Below are 17,247 nucleotides of genomic sequence, written 5' to 3'. Positions count from 1 at the left end.
ACGCCAGCCAGGGCTGAAGCTTAGTAAGTTTTTAAAAATGGGCAAAAGATTCCAACAAATGTTTCACATAGGATATGTATATAGAAAGATGCTCAACGTCACTAGTCATCAGGGAAATAAAAATTAAAATCACAGTAAGATACCACTACAGATCCACTAGAGTGGCTAAAGCTATAAAAGACCAACACCAAATACTGGCAAGATGTGAAGCAACGGAATTTTCATACACTGCTGATGGAAGCACAAAATAGTTCAGTCACTTTGATGAACCAGATGGTAGTATCTTAGAAGGTTAAATATACAATTATAGTACTACCCAGTAATTCCAACTCTAGGTATTTATCCCAGAGAAGTGAAAAGTAAAATGTGAATGAATAATCAAACAGTAGAATATCCATGCCATGGAGACCTACTCAGCAATAAAAAGAAACAAAATATTATATACAAAACCAAGAACGCTAAGTGACAGAGGTCAAATATAAAAGACTACATACCGTACGATTCCTAATATATAAAACTCTACAAAAGGTAAAACAAAACTACAGTGAATACTTGGGTGTGGGGATCTGGGAAAAGGGACTGACTACAAATGGGCACAAGAAAACTTTTTAGGGTAAGGGAATTTTTCCACACTGTTCTAGTGGTTATAAACTTTATATATTGATCAAAACCCATTAATATGTACTCTCAAATGGATAATTTTATTGCATATAAATAAATACTACCTCAATAAAGAAATCATTAAAAATAGGCTCAGGGTATTAAAGATACTAGATGCTGTACATATCACTGAATTTTGACTCTTGAATTAACCACCTGAAATCAAAGGAATGATCTTTGCTTACATTTTAGAGTCACAAAGAAACATGACATTTGTTTTTCAAAACCTCATGCGCTATCTATTTCCTCAAGCAAGCATACTTTTGAAGAAACCGTATCTTTTACTTTGCATGTACTTCTTTGCATAGTATTCTGAATAGATATACTGTCAGTGGCCATAAATTGATGACGGTTCAGTATTTGCTATATCCTTTGATATAAATCAATATAAGGAGGCTGATGGTTGCCCAACAGTTAGTATCACCTACTGAACTGATATTGGGTGCTTCATGATGTGATGCACTGACAAGGATACAAATCACTTATTTAATATTCCTGCTAAAAGATCATGACCTAAATTTAATTACAAAGAAAACATCACAAAACTTAAGCTGAGTGGCATTCTGCAAAATAAATGGCCAGTACACTTTTGAAATGTCAATGTTATTATAAATAAGTAAATAAATTTTAAAAGGCTGAGGAACCATTTTAGATTAAAGGTTACCAAAGAGTAGTGAAAATCAAATTCAATGAATAATCTTAAATTGGATTTTGAACTAAAGAGGGGGTTAAAAACAAGTCTTTGGGACAACTGGTAAAATCTGAATGAGATCTGTAGATTTGATGTTAAGTTAACTTTCCTGATTTTTGGTAACTGTACTGTATAGTTAATGAAATGGATATACTTATTCTTAGTACATAGGAAAATATCTATGTAAATATGTCTACATATGTATACCCATGAGGGGTATAATGTCTACAACTTATTCTCATATGGTTCAGGAAAATGTGTAAAACCTATGAGAGGGAATGAATAAGGCAAATTTGGCAAAAAGTTAACAATTAGTGAACTAGGTGAAGGGTACACAAAAGTTTTTGTACTGTTCTTATAACTTTTCTATAAATGTGAAATTACTTCAAAGTAAAATAGTTAAAATAAGTATGCTAGATAAATGCTGAACCCCACTTTTCTATACAAGCCAGGTCTCCCTGTCTTTTTTTCTTTAAAGATTTTATTTATTTATTTTTAGAAAGAGGGGAAGAGAGTGAGGGAGAGAAACATTAATGTGTGCTTGCCTCTCGTACACCCCCTACTGGGGACCTGGCCCACAACCCAGGCATGTGCCCTGACTTGGAATCAAACCAGGTACCCTTTGGTTTGCAGGCTGGCATTCAATCCACTGAGCCACACCAGCCAGGGCCTTTGGCTCTTTCCATGGTCTCCTCCATAATCCCAGCTGTCTTGCCACTAACTTATATTTGCTTGTGTTATGGGTAGCTCTGATACACAGTATGAAGAAGAAGAGCAAAGACAAGTAAGTAGGATATGGAAGTTAGTATCTCAACAAACTGATGAAGATAGCCAAAACAGAGTAAGAAAATTTCTGTCAAGGGCAAGATAGTACATATTTTAGGCTTTGTAGCCCATATACTCATACAGTCTCTGCTGCATCTCTCTCCTTTTCTTTAAAGAAAAAAAAAAAACAGGTTTTGTTTTTTTTTGTTTGTTTTTGTTTTTAGCTTGCAGACATAATAAAAACATGCCGTGAGCTGGATTTGGGGAAAGACCATATTTTGTAACCTGAGAGAGAGAATTATTAACATTCTCCAAGAACTATAACAAAAGTAGCTCTAGTGGTTCCAGAAATAGCAAGGGCCTTATTGAGTAAGCAACAAAATTATGGCAGCATGGAAGTTAGCCCTTAGGACAGTAAACAGTTAAACTTTAAATAAAAGTTTACTGTCCTAAACTTTAAATAAAAAGTAGAAACTAGCATTTCTTAAAAGTTTCTTTTGTAACTCTAATAGTTGTCACTTTATGAGTGACAACTATTAGGAAAGAAATGGGGGAGGATGCTTACACTGCTGATTACTTTCTTTTTGAGAGATAACACCTCAGGAGAAAGGAAATGACAGAAATATTGACCAGTTTCACTTAGGAAAAGTAAGATGGCCTAGATTTTCAGGAGTGTGATACAAAACTTCAGAAGTGAAATTTTAGAACTATTCCTATCTAAATTGAAGATTATACCCACTCTATGCCGGGATTTACTTAAATGATATTTATTTAAAATTTCTTATCATACAGTATAGAAAAATCTGGGAATCAGGAGCATGTGTACGTATGCAGGTTTTATTGTATATAAACTGTTAGAAAGGCGTACCTGAGTAGACCATGGGCCTACAACTATAGCCAAGTCCACTACCCATGTCTCAGTGACATTTCAAGCATTGAACTAAATAGAATAGACAAGATGCAACTCATTGATTTAAATGCCACTCTCCTACATCTTTTTATTTCAAATGCCAGCAAGTATTAGGGAAAATGGCTCCAGCATTTTAACTGGCCATACTCTTTAAGGTCAGTTAACTAAAAAGAAACGTCTTACTCCATGTAAATTACTGCTTTTTATATTAACAAAATACAAATTGTGCTTAATGCAATTTTTACTGTATATCAATGTTAGCCTCAATTTTGTTAAGCAGAACATCAAGTTAAAGAATAACAAGGTTGAAGCCTGAATACACATCACAAATTAAAAACGGTATTCAAAATACACAACAAACCTATCACGAATGACTCTCATCAATGTATCTAATTGCTACTACTATTCATGAAAATAAATCCTAAAGTGTAAGTGGCAAGTGACTATTAGTCCCATTACACTTAATTCACCAGTATCTATAATCAGCATTTGCTGTTAGTTTTTTTTTCCCGTTATACATGTACAAGTTATTATAAACATTAAAAGATAAATGGAAGCCACACCCAAAGTCAATAGCAGTGGTTTCTTACATTCTTCCAGTGGTTGGAAATTAAAAGTTTATACTATCTCAATTCTCATCCACAGCCCAGTCTCACTCAGAAGAGTTCCTGAATTTCTGTCTGCTCTCTATAATGACTGTGGATGTCCGTAGATGCCTGAGACCACTATAAACACAAGAATATCCAACTGCATATTTGAGGCAACAGTATTAAAGCCTAGCTGAGGGTAACCTTGCCGTTTTCTAAACTCCTAAAGCACTTTATACTGCTCTAATAGCATGGCTTCATAACCCTTAATAGATTTGTTTATACATATATATATTTTTTACTGCCTCCATTAGACTAAAAATTTCTTGAAAGTAGCATCTACGGCTAAAACGTCTTTTTAATCCCTCACAGTATTTCAACCACAGTGGCCAGTGCTTCTGACATACTAAGAGTGAAACACATAGTTGTTGATTTTAACTTCAGAAATAAGAAACTGAAGAAATGTTTTAGAAGAAAAAAGATAATCCACACCAAGAAGATAAACAATCCAATTAAAAACTGGGCAAAGGACCTGAACAGACATTTCTCCAAGGAGGACACACAGAGGGGCCCACAGGCATATGAAAGGATGCTCAACATCACTAGCCATCAGAGAAACGCAAATTAAACAAATGCGATACCACTTCACGCCAATCAGAACAGCCACCATAAACAAATCAACAAATAAGTGCTGGGAAGGCTGTGGAGAAAAGGGAACCCTAGTGCACTGCTGGTGGGAATGCAGACAGGTGCAGCCACTGTGGAAAACAGTACGGAATTTCCTCAAAAAACTAAAAAATGGAACTGCCTTTTAATCCAGCGATTCCACTGCTGGAATTATACCCTAAGAATCCTGAAACACCAATTTAAAAGAACCTATGCACCCCCATGTTCACAGCAGCACAATTTACAATAGCCAAGTGCTGGAAGCAACCTAAGTGCCCATCAATAAATGAGTGGGTCAAAAACCTACGGTACATTTACACAATGGAATGCTACACAGCAGAAAGGAAGAAGGAGCTCCTACCCTTTGCGACAACATGGAAGGAACTGGAGAGCATTATGCTAAGTGAAATAAGCCAGGCAGTGAAAGAAGAATACCATATGATCTCACCTACAAGTGGAACCTAATCAACAAAACAAACAAATGAGCAAAAAAGAACCAGAGACATGGAAATAAAGAGCAAACTGACAGTGATCAGAGGTGAGGGGGGAGGGGGATAATGAGGTAAAAAGGGGGAAGGGTCAAGTCAAGGGGTATGTACAAAGGACCCATGGTAGAGGACAATGAAATGGGGATTGTCTTTGGGAGTGGGGGTTGGGTGGGGCAGGGGAGAGCAATGGGGGGGGGGGATAGGGACAACTGTAACTAACATAAAAAAATAAAATAAATGGTTTTCTAAACTCTTAAAAAAGGGAAAAAGATAAGCAACAAATAGGAAAAGATTTAATGTTGTTAAGATGGCAATACAGACTTCCGGTCAAGAGGGAGATGTAGGTAGACACACTGTGCCTCCTCGCAAAACCAAAATAAGGACAACAAAAATTTAGGAGAAAAACAAAAACAAAAACAACCAGTGCTGAGAGAAAATTGAACTGTATGGAAGCCGGACAACCAAGGAGTTAAAATAGACACATTTATCCACACCGGTAGGAGGGGCAGAGTCAGGGGTGGGGGCAGGGCGGAGAGGAGTCCCGGCAGAAAAAGGCAAAAAGCAGTGGCTGGCGGATCCTGGGTGTGCCAGGAGGCAGCGGGTAGACCCAGTGAGGCGGAAGATTGTGGAGGGGTGCAGCACACAAGGTGGCTGGCAGACCGGGTGGTTCCACATTTGCACACAGATAAACCAGGCGAAACTGGGGAGCGAGACAAACCACACAGCCCAGGGCCCCAGCAGGGGGAAATAAAGCCTCAAAACACTGATTGGAAACACCTGTGGGGGTTGAGGTGCCAAGAGAGACTCCCAGCCTCACAGGTGAGTTCATTGAAAAGACCCACAGGGTCCTAGAATATGCACAAGCCCACACACAGGAATCAGCACCAGAAGGGCCCAGTTTGCTTGGGGGAAGCGGAGAAAGGGACTGAAGTCCAACAGAGAGCGGGGCAAGTGCCATCATTTCCTCTCAGACCCCTGCCCCACATACAGTGTCACAACCCAGCAACTGAACTGCCCCACTCTGGTGAACACGTAAGGCTCTACCCCTCATCATGTAACAGGTGGATCAAGATAAAAAAATGGCCCAAAGGAAAGAACAGATCAAAGCTCCAGAACAAATACAACTAAGGGACGAAGAGACAGCCAACCTATCGGATGCACAGTTCAAAACACTGGTAATCAGGATGCTTACAGAATTGGTTGAATTTGGTCGCAAATTAGACAAAAAAAATGAAGGCTTTGCTAAGTGAAATAAAGGAAACTGTACAGGGAACCAATAGTGTTGGGAAGGAAACTGGAACTCAAATCAACAGTGTAGACCAGAAGGAAGAAAGAAACATCCAACCAGAACAGAATGAAGAAACAAGAATTCAAAAATATGAGGAGAGGCTTAGGAACTTCCAGGACATCTTTAAATGTTCCAACATCCAAATTATATGGGTACCAGAAGGAGAAGAGGAAGAGCAACAAGTGGAAAAGTTATTTGAACAAACAGTAAAGGAGAATTTCCCCAATCTGGCAAAGGAAATAGAGTTCCAGGAAGTCCAGGAAGCTCAGACAGTCCCAAAGAAGTTGGGCCCAAGAAGAAACACACCAAGGCACATCATAATTACATTAGCCAAGGTAAAAATGAAGGACAGAATCCTAGAAGCAGCAAGAGATAAGGAGACAGTCACCTACAAAGGAGTTCCCATCAGACTGTCAGCTGATTTCTCAAAAGAGACCTTACAGGCAAGAAGGGGCTGGAAAGAAGTATTCCAAGTCATGAAAGGCAAGGACCTACATCCAAGATTGCTCCATCCAGAAAAGCTTTCATTTATAATGGAAGGGCAGATAAAGTGCTTTTCAGATAAAGTCAAGTTGAAGGAGTTCATCATCACCAAGCCCTTATTATATGAAATGTTAAAGGGATTTATCTAAGAAAAAGATAAAAATGTGTACAGTAAAATGACAGCAAACTCACAATTATTAACAACCACACCTAAAACTAGAACAAAAACAAACTAAGCAGACTAGAATAGGAACAGAACCACAGAAATGGAGATCACATGGAGGGTTATCAACAGGAGAGTGGGAGGGGGAGAGTGGGGGAAAAGGTACAGAGAATACGTAGCATAGATTGTAGGCAGAAAACAGACAGGGGGAGGGTAAGGATAGTATGGGAAATGTAGAAGCCAAAGAACTTACATATATGACACATGGATATGAACTAAAGGGGAGGGATGTGGGTGGGAGGGGGTGTTCAGGGTGGAGGGGAATGAAGGGGGGAAAATGGGACAAGTGTAATAGCATAATCAACAAAATATATTTAAAAAGAGATCAGGGGAAGAAAGAGAAGCAGAACAAATGTGCTCTAATAGAAGGGAAATAACAAAGAGAAAGACAGCCTAATGTGCAAATAGTTCATAAGAAACAAAAGAAAAAAAAGGAGTGAGACCTATACCCATGGCAAGGGAGAAATGAAAGACTGACTTAATATAAGATTCTTTCTAACATTAATTTTTGCTTAACTAGGCATTTCTAAACTTTTTCAGGGTTTTGATTAATTATAAGACTCTCCTCAGTAAAGCTGAAAAAAAATCTCCTCAAGCAAAATTTCAAAAACATTTTGTAGAAAATCAAAGCATTGTAAAGTAGCTTAATGTCCACCTGTTCAAAATGGCAAGGGCAAAATACAAAAAAAAGAAAACCACAAAAACATTTACATCTTACATGGACAAAAATAACATCTTTTAAAAATCTAGACTTTATTTAGTAATTTTTTCCCTACTTAAAAACACATTTCCCTTCTTTCTGAGAAAGAACAACAAAGCTGGAGGCATCACACTTCCTGATTTCAAACTATGTTACAAAGCTATAGTAATCAAAACACTATAGTAATGGCGTAAAAACAGACACAGATCAATGGAACAGAACAGAGAGCCCAGAAACTGACCCAGGCATATATAGTCAATTAACTTATGACAAAGGAGTCAGGAAGGCAGTCTCTTCGATGGATAATATTGAAAAAAAAAATTGGAAAGCCACATGTGAAAGAATGAAATTGGGCCACTGTCTTGCTCTATACATGAAAATTAACTTAAAATGGACATAAGACTTGAACGTAAGAAAAACTCGTAGAAGAAAACATAGGTGGTAAGCCCCTTGACATTGGTCTTTGGTGATGATTTTTTTGGATTTGATACCCAAAGCAAAGGAAACAAAAGAAAAATAAACAAGTGAGACTACATCAAACTAAAAGGCTTCTGAACAGCAAAAACCATCAACAAAATGAAAAGCAACCTACCAAATGGGAGAAAATATTTGCAATTGTATATCCGATAAGAGGTTAATATCCAAAACATATTTAAAAAACTCATAAACCCAAATACAATCAAATTAGAAGTGGAAAAATGGGCAATCTGAATATACAATTTCCCAAAGATGACATACAGATGGCCAATATGTACAACAAAAGGTACTCAACATTACTCTCATCAAAGAAACTCAGGTCAAAACCACAATGAGGTATTACCTCCCACCTGTCAGAATGGTTATTATTATTATTATTATAAAAACAAAAACAAAAAAAACAACAACAAGAAATAACAAGTGTTGGCTAGGATGTGGAAAAAAGATAACCCTTGTGAACTGCTGATAAGAATGTAAATTAATGCAGTCATTATGAAAAAGAGTATGGAGGTTTGTAAAAAAATTAAAAATAGAAATATCATGTGATCCAGCAATTCCACTTCTGGGAATTAATCTGAAGGAAACAAAAACACTAACTGAAAAGATTTATGAACCCCCTCTGCCATGTTCACTGCAGCATTTTTTTTTAGGGACTTTTTTTTTTTAAAGATTTCATTTACTTATTTTTAGAGAGGGGGGAAGGGAGAGAGAAGGACAGGGAAAGAAATATCCGTGTGTGGTTGCCTCTAACATGCCCCCCACAGGGGACCTGGCCTGCAATCCAGGCATGTGCCCTGACTGGGAATTGAACCAGCGACCCTTTGGTTTGCAGGCTGGCACTCAATCCACTGAGCCACACCAGCCAGGGCTCACTGCAGCATTCTTTACAACAGCCAAAATATGGAAGCAATCTAAATGTCCACAGATAGATGAGCAGATAAGGAAAATGTGGTCTATCTAGCTACACATAAACAGAGGAATATCATTCAGCCATGAAAAAGAAAAAAATCTTGCCATTTATAACAACATAGATGAACCTCAGGGACATCATGCTAAGTGAAATTACATCAGAGAAAGATAAAAAAGACATATAATCTCATTCATATGTGGAATCTAAAAATAAACAAACCTCCTCACAGATGCAGAGAATAAATTGGTGGCTGCTGTGGTGGGAGCACAAAATGGATGAGGGTAATCTTCAAAGCACAAACTTTCAGTTATAAAATAAATAAGTCCAGGGGATGTAATATACAGGATGATGAGTACAGTTGATACTGTACTGTATATATGAAAGGTGCTAAGAGAATAAATTTTAAAAGTTCTCATCACAAAAAAAACTTGTAACTGTGTGCTGATGGATGTTAATTAGACTTAATGTGGTAATTACTTTGCAATATATGTAAATATTGAATCATTATGTTGTACACCTGAAACTAATATTATATGCCAATTATATCTCAATCAAAAAAAGAAAAGAAAATAACAAAAAATGCACTGTTGGACAAGGCCATCTTATTGTAGTCCTTGAAACTATTTTTTGTGGCTAGTATAACTAGAGAAGTCTAGGAAGCAATTCAACTGAGGAGAGTACAGTTACTACAGCCTATTCCCCCTTGTAATTTTTTTAAACACCATCTTCATATCTGAGAGTTTCTCCCTGTTTTTTTTGCAAGTCAGTTAGCCATGGTCCTTACACTGAGGCACTCTTGCCTCACTTATTTCTGGCAAACACTTAACTCCTACAGTTATCCCTGACTATGTTCTAATTTTAAGAGGAATCTCTTATCACTGTTCAGTAACTAATTTCTTGTTGCTTCTCTTACAATCTTGCCACTTTCTACTGTTCCCTTCTTTTAATAGCTTTAATTTCTTCTTCTCCAAGAGTATAAATATTATTTAAAGACTTCCCACCCAAAAGTCTTTACTTAGACCAACTACCTATTCTTTCTGTGATTCTGTTTTCTTCATCATTCCTGTCACTGACAACTTTTCAAACTAGTAGTCTATGCATATCCATTTCTTAACTCCCACAATATCCTCTTATTCTTTAACCTGTCAGACTTAAAGTATGGCTCCCATAACTATATTCCTGAAAAGCTATTTTCTGAAAGCCTGTTAAATTATGTCTGGGCTACTTGCTCAACCCAATTAGGGCCCATTATGGAAAAAGGCACAGGAGTCCACATTAGTGCAAAAAACATGAAAACCCATGCCCCTACTCATCAAGCAGTAAGGGGCCAGAACGACAGCTGATTCAAGATGTGCAATTCATTTATTTTCGTCCTACTTCCTAAAATAAAGGTCTTTCAACTCTCAGTATTTTGTGTTTTATCACTCACCAAAGACTTGATCTACTTGAATATGCCAATCACCAGATGTACTGAGAAACCCTCCAAATATGTCCTCAGCTTAGATCCCCTATTTCAACTCAATTTCCACAACCAAACTGTCTACTGAACACTTCCAATTAAATGTTCACTTCGACCACAAACAGCTTCCAGCTAATAACCTCATTATCCTCACCATAAAAACTGGCTACTACACCCTTCCCCTTCTTACTTCTCAACTTCTCTTCACTATGTTGAGTCATCCTGGTTTGGAAAGCCAAAGAGTCACTAACACTTCCTTCTCCTTTACTTATATAGTCAAGTAATCACTAAGTTTTAACAAGTCTTGATTCTAGGTTCTCTACCCTTCTTACGCATCTTCACAGCTGTGGCACTATACCTCAGGCTCCTTTTTTGGATTATCACAAAAGCCTCCCATAATTTTCTCACTATAAATGCCTCTCCATTACCTCCTAAAAATGAACCAAATCAATCTTTCTAAAACACAGGTCCTTTTAAGGTTCAGGTTGAGTTCCAACTCATAGATTAAGCAACTCCAGCATCATGCACTGCACCTCCCAATTGCTGCAGTATTTTTAATTTTTTCCATTACCTTTTAAAATAATATATAGGAGAATAAGGGAGAGGATTTTACTTTCAATGTTTCCTACCTGTATCAGAGACTTGGCTCTGGACAGGTAGGGTGGATGAGTTAAACCTTCCTAATTTAAATTCCCTTTCATTATATTATCCACCACGGTCTCACTAGCATTCCATAAACAAGGAGGGATCTGTGTTTCACTTCTCTGGCCTCCACAGAACCAGACATTTAATAAATGTTCCAGTAGTTAGTCTATTGGTTAACTATGGCCACATAAAATTGAACAGAGTTAATCATCAATTTATACAAGTCTGTTTGTTTGTTTGTTTTTTTTAAGAAAAAAATCCACAGACTGGGAGTAATGAACAAACAAACAAAAAACCAAACTAAGAAAATCCTCCTGTTTAATGAGAACTTAGACTGAGTGCTGACTCATTGTGTCAAGTGTTTTCCTTATTACCTTAAAATAATATATATAAAAAGGCCTCTGGATAGACAACGAGGTTTGGTCTCACAATTTAGATTTGTACAATTCACTGAAAAGTTAATTTAAATTAATTAATCATGTACTAAGTTGTGGTATCCATTTTAATCTGCCCTGTTATCAATTTAATTCTCATAAATAAATATCCCTTAAACACCTTATATTTGTTTCCTTTCTCATTCCTAATAGACAGAAACTATGGTGATATATTTTTCTTACATAGTTCCTTTTATATATAGTAGTATGTAGTGAATATATATTGATTTGTGGTACTCTAGAGCATATGTCAGACAAGTCCTATCAATAGCATTGAATATGCCCAAACTAATATATTTAATATAAATACATATTGTAGAATACAATATGAAAATAACAATTAGATTTAGCATCTGGTCTTACTATAAACTTTCAATGTGCAAAAATAGTAATTAAAATGTTAACAGCTCTAAATTTATAATTAATGTATACTCACAAAACAAATTATGAAATGTTCACAGTAAACACAACATGATAATGATAAACATAAAAAGGATCTAGATATAACTATTAATATGTAAATTCATGTAACTATGATTCCTGAGCTAGCTGGGCACTGAAGAATATCTATAATCCTGCTCTGGTTTTATCATGAGTTACTTTTAAAAATAAATACTCTGCTCCACCCAGAATGTGTCCTTCTCATCTCTGCCTATCTGGACCTATATATTCTTCAAAAGCACCCCAAGTCCTAACTCCTTAAAACAGTCTCCTAATGTGCTAGTCAAATACAAAACTTACCAAGTCTTATAATAAACTTTATAAGAGCATAAACATTTTCTATTTTGGTATATCTTATTTATCATTATCGTTAATCACTAAACTGTCCTTGTTCTTTACAACAGCTATCTCTACTCTGTATCAGCCAGTCACAAGAAGAGCCATACCACAGATCAATGCATCATTAAGAATTAGTCCATTTTAGGGATATTAATACTGACAGTAATTTTTTATTCTTCCTATCTCTCCAGCACCTTTCACCACTACTAGATCAGCTTTTTATATTATCAACACAATCCTGCAGTTACTAAAAGTCTAATGAAATGGTTTTTAACAAACACAGGAAGAAATATAGATGCATATGCATGTATATTTAAGTGAACATACTTCCTAGCTCAGACAACTGAGCAGGCTTAGAAGCAATGATGATCTAGTAGCAATGAATACACCTAGTGCCCAAACCGTGCTTTCTTATGTAATTCTCCAACTAAAGGAACTAAGTAAGGTTCCCTGAAGAAACCCAGGGTCAGGACAGGAACACAAACAAGGAAAATGGGGGAAACTCACAGTTGGAGGGCAGGATCACAGCTACTGAAGGGGAAAGGCAGTGGGCAGAGGTTAGGGGGTTAAGGGATTGAACAAAAAGGAAGTGGGACTCATGGACATGGACACAGTGTGGCGACTGCTGGGGGGAGAGGGTATAAGGGTGCTAAATAGTAACGAAAAGAAAAATAAAGATTAATTTTTTTTAAAAGCCTGAAACATTTTTGGTGCCAAAAAATAAAGTGCTAGGAAAAAATCATAGAAACATGAAAAAAGATAAGGAGCTAACTTGAAAAGACTTTCAACAGCCAAATCTAGGACATTTCAACTAAAAATAAACAATGATTATAGTGAATAGAATGAAATACAAATCCATGAGTCTACACTGGTAGGTAAACAAATAATTACATAAGTGGAGGAGAAGGGAAAGCTCCTCCTTACAGTAGAATTGAAACTAATAGAGGAAGAAGAAATAATAGAAACAGAAAATCATCAAAAATATTTTTTAAAAAATCATCACTAATCATCATTACCACAGTAAGTTTTTCAAGCAAGATTCATCAATGATGCTAAAATTATTGTATGATGGATGAGAAACTAGTATGATGACCGAAAGATATTTACAAAATCGAAAAAGTACTTCTTCACAAGATACCTACCTTGTGCCTAAGTACAACAGGGAGAAAAAAAATCCAGAAACCTTATACCATAGAAGACTGGAAGACATCCTGGTATGATGCACTAAGGATGATATGACATCAATTCTGTGGTATTCTTGCCAAAAATGAGTAACTTCCATTTAACAATGAGGAATCATCAGACAAACTAAATTGAGGGACATTCTAGAAATCATTTTGCCAGTATTCTTCCAAGGTGTCAACATTATGAAAGGCAAAGAAAAACAGAACCATTCCAGACTAAAGAAGATTAAGTCATGACAACCAAATACAAAGTATGAGCTAGATAGAATCCTGAACCAGAAAAGTGACATTACTGGGACAAATGGTGAATTTTGAAATGTTTACAAATTAGATGATAGTACTGCACCAATGTTAATTTCCTTATTTTTATAATTGTACTGTGATTACATAAGGTATTAATGTGGGTAAAGGTTATACAGGAATTACTGCTAAACAGCTGCAACTGTTTTATAAGTCTAAAATTATTTTTTTAAAAGGTAAAGTATAAAAGCCTCATGAGTAAATATGCTTGGCACAGGTAAGCACTCAAAACAGTTAGCTATTCATACTATAATTCTCTAGTATATTAAGCCTCCTGACTTCTTTGTTACTCATTTAGCAAATATTTTACTGAGTGCCTACTATGTGCTCAACAAACAGAAAAGGAAGGAAAGAAAAAAGCAAGCAAGCCAGGCAGCCAGGCAGAAAGGCAGATATTCACTTACTAAGAGATTCCTAGAACAGCTGAGAGTGTCCCTTCAAATACACTCATGTCCATTTACATTCTTACTCTCTTTCAAACTGAGTAATTCCAAGTCCTACCTAATTCTTGCTTTCCACTTTCCAAATTCCTGCCCCTTGCTTTGTCATCAAAATGCCTGTATTCTAAAACATGGATCAAATTCCAGCTTTTAGATTTGGCCCATAACTTAGTCTTTCTGACCATTCCTGTTTATTTATAAAATTGAGATGTCTTCAATCAACTTTATAGGGTTTTTGAAAGAATTAAATGGGAACAAATACAAGTAACCAGAACATAGTACACGCTCAAAAAATGTCAGCTGCCTTTCCCTTACAAGTTATATAGCTGACCCTTGAACAACACAGGGTTTAGGGGTGCCGACCCACTGGCACAGTAAAAAATTCATGTATAACTTACTTTTGACACCCCCCAAACACAAGTTGTCCTTTGGTGTCTGTGGGGTAGGGTTCCAGGACTTCCCACCTCCGCAGATGAATACCAAACTCCACATATGATTAAGTCCTCTACATAAAATGGTATAGATCAAATACATACAGTCAGTAGACTCCCAACTACAGATGGAAAACAGCACAGGTATTTACTGGGGGGACACACACACGTATAAATAGACCCGTGTAATTCAAACCCGTGTTGTTCAAGGGTCAATTGTATTTTCTAATTGTAGGATCCTGAAGTGTAGATCAACAACTGCTTTATTAATCTCTAGATGAACCCCTGTTCTATCTTCCAAAGAAGCTACTTTGTACTTTTTACCTACATATTTTAAAAAGTAAATATAATATATTTATTTTATCCATTTTAACAGCTTCAGTATGCACTGAAAATTCAAACTAAAAAATATGCATAACTTCTTTCTCTTTCCCAAACATGAGACAAATAATTCTAACAGCTTTTCAAAACACTATCTAGATTTTCTCACTCTGCCAACCTCAAAACTCAAGATTCCAACATTATGCTCTGCTGCCACCTATTGGCTGTTACCATAGTCTCCAGATATTTCCTTCATTTTTGGAATCCTAAACCAGCCTTAAAACGCAAGCCTCAACCCAGTGGAGTCTAGTCCTACTCGAATGAGATGGTCCAAGTGCCTATAAAGAGCTCCAGCATAATCACTTTAAATCTAACACAACTAAAGATACATACTTCATAATTTACATTTTCTAGGCCTTTTTTCTCCTATTTTCCATTATAGATGTTATTGCTGTCTCTGAAAAATATAAACACCAAGGTATAGGTAGTGAAGAGTCTAGTGGACAAAAACCGCTTTCCCAGAACTAGACGTGTTGTCAAATGGAAATACTCTAATTAGAAAACCAACTAAAAACTGTAGGACTACAAACAGTAAAAACAATTGTCTCAAATGCCACATGATTCCACCATGCTTTGCTATTTCTGTAATTTATTCTAAAAATATTCATACAATATTTTATCCTCATATAGCACTGGTAAGCTCAATCATATTAGAAGAATGTACTGAACTCAACACTATTGAACATAGAAAAGCTTTCTGTCCAATCCTATCTTGAAAAAAGGCAATTAATAGTCACTTCTATTCTACCCGAACAGTTAAATGACTTGCTCACTCTGGCTGGGTGGTTCAATTAGTTGAAGTGTCATCCCACGAACAAAAAGGTTGCAGGTTCTATTGCTGATCAGGGCACATACCTAGGTTGCAGGTTTGATACCTAGTTAGGGTGCATACAGAAGGCAAATTGATTGATGTTTCTCTCTCATATCAATGTTTCTCTTTCTCTCTCTCTCCCCTTGCTTCCTCTCTCACTAAAATCAATAAATATATCCTCAAGGTGAAGATTTAAAAGAAAAGTGACTTGCTCAATAAATAGTCATAACATGTCAACACAAATGCAAACACACACAGAGAGTTTAAAATGATGAACTTCAACTTCATTGGCAATTGCGTAATTTGCTGGTCTCTCTTTTTCAAACCACATTAAATTTCAAAACACTTTCCTGATTAATTCAAAGAAAACAGATTACCATGAATAGTTACAACTTTTTCATACAGTAGGCAAGTAAAAGATGTCACAAAAGAAGAACAGTAAGAAGCTCTTCAACTTGCTTTCAGATTTTACTGCAACTTGCCAACAATGGTAAAAGGTGATACAGTGGTTACATGCAAAGGTACAAAGCATACAGCATGGTTCAGTCTTCAGAGGCTGACAGTATAGTCAGGAATACAAAACTCAAATGTAGAAAAGGATGAACAAAATAAGGCAGAGTATTAACTGAAAAATAACTGGTATAGGTAATATTTACACAACAGTTGAAGGGTTGAAACAGTAATAAGAGCAAAGGCACACCTTTATAGTAAAGGAGGGCCTTAAGCTAAGAGTAACAGCAAAGGAATTTCAAGCCACTGAAAATAATGGGTATGCAATGCTATAGTCCAAATAGTAAACACATATTGTTCAATACAAATGATCAAACCAGTTTAGCTGATAGAAAAATATGTAGAAAACTAGTGGGACAGCATTAGAAAAAGAAATGGACTGAATGGTAGAAGGTACTCAGTCACTGAGCATTAGGCTAATGAATCCAAAGACAATGAGAAAGTCAATGGAGACTCAGTAGAGTAACTTGTCCACATTATTCGAGGGGTGAGGGTCAGGGGTAAGGAGGTTAACCCTGTAGCAGTGTTTAACAGACTGAAGAAAGTTGAGAGACCAGTCATATTATTTCAGTAGTTCAGAATAATGCCAAAGGTCTGAACTAGATGAATGTGGGGGAAAAAGAATGAAATTTGGTATGAGGGGACAACTGACAGAACCTGGTCAATGATTTGAAGTTAGACATGTACAAGGCAGAGGAAGGGATTCGAAATGTTTCCAAAGCTTTAAAACTGAAAACAGAAATATCATGAAAAGAAACGTAAGATGGAAAACCATTACAAAACACAAAACACAAAACAATAAACACAACACAAACCACAAAACACAAAACACAAAACAATAAAACATAAACCCAAAGGTAGCCAACTTCTGCAACTGCATTAACAATGTTCATGCTCAGATATTATGAAGAAACATCCTATAATACTAAAGCATAAGCCACATATCATAAATATACATGAATTAGTAACTACTTGATCCAGATCCATGTTGCTATTCATTTTGTACAAATGACTCCCATTACTT

General features: G+C 36.3%; 1 protein-coding gene across 14 annotated transcripts in view; it reads right to left on the bottom strand.

The window, feature by feature from the left end:
• Window positions 1-17,247, bottom strand: part of LCOR (ligand dependent nuclear receptor corepressor) — a 127,628-nt gene that overhangs the window by 48,212 nt on the left and 62,169 nt on the right. The gene's annotated exons all lie outside the window — the stretch shown is intronic.

This window comes from Phyllostomus discolor, chromosome 5 (genome assembly GCF_004126475.2).
Source record: "Phyllostomus discolor isolate MPI-MPIP mPhyDis1 chromosome 5, mPhyDis1.pri.v3, whole genome shotgun sequence".
Taxonomy (NCBI): Eukaryota; Metazoa; Chordata; class Mammalia; order Chiroptera; family Phyllostomidae; genus Phyllostomus; species Phyllostomus discolor.
The sequence above is the reverse complement of the archived record's forward strand: the minus strand, read 5'-3'. Positions and strand labels throughout refer to the sequence as shown.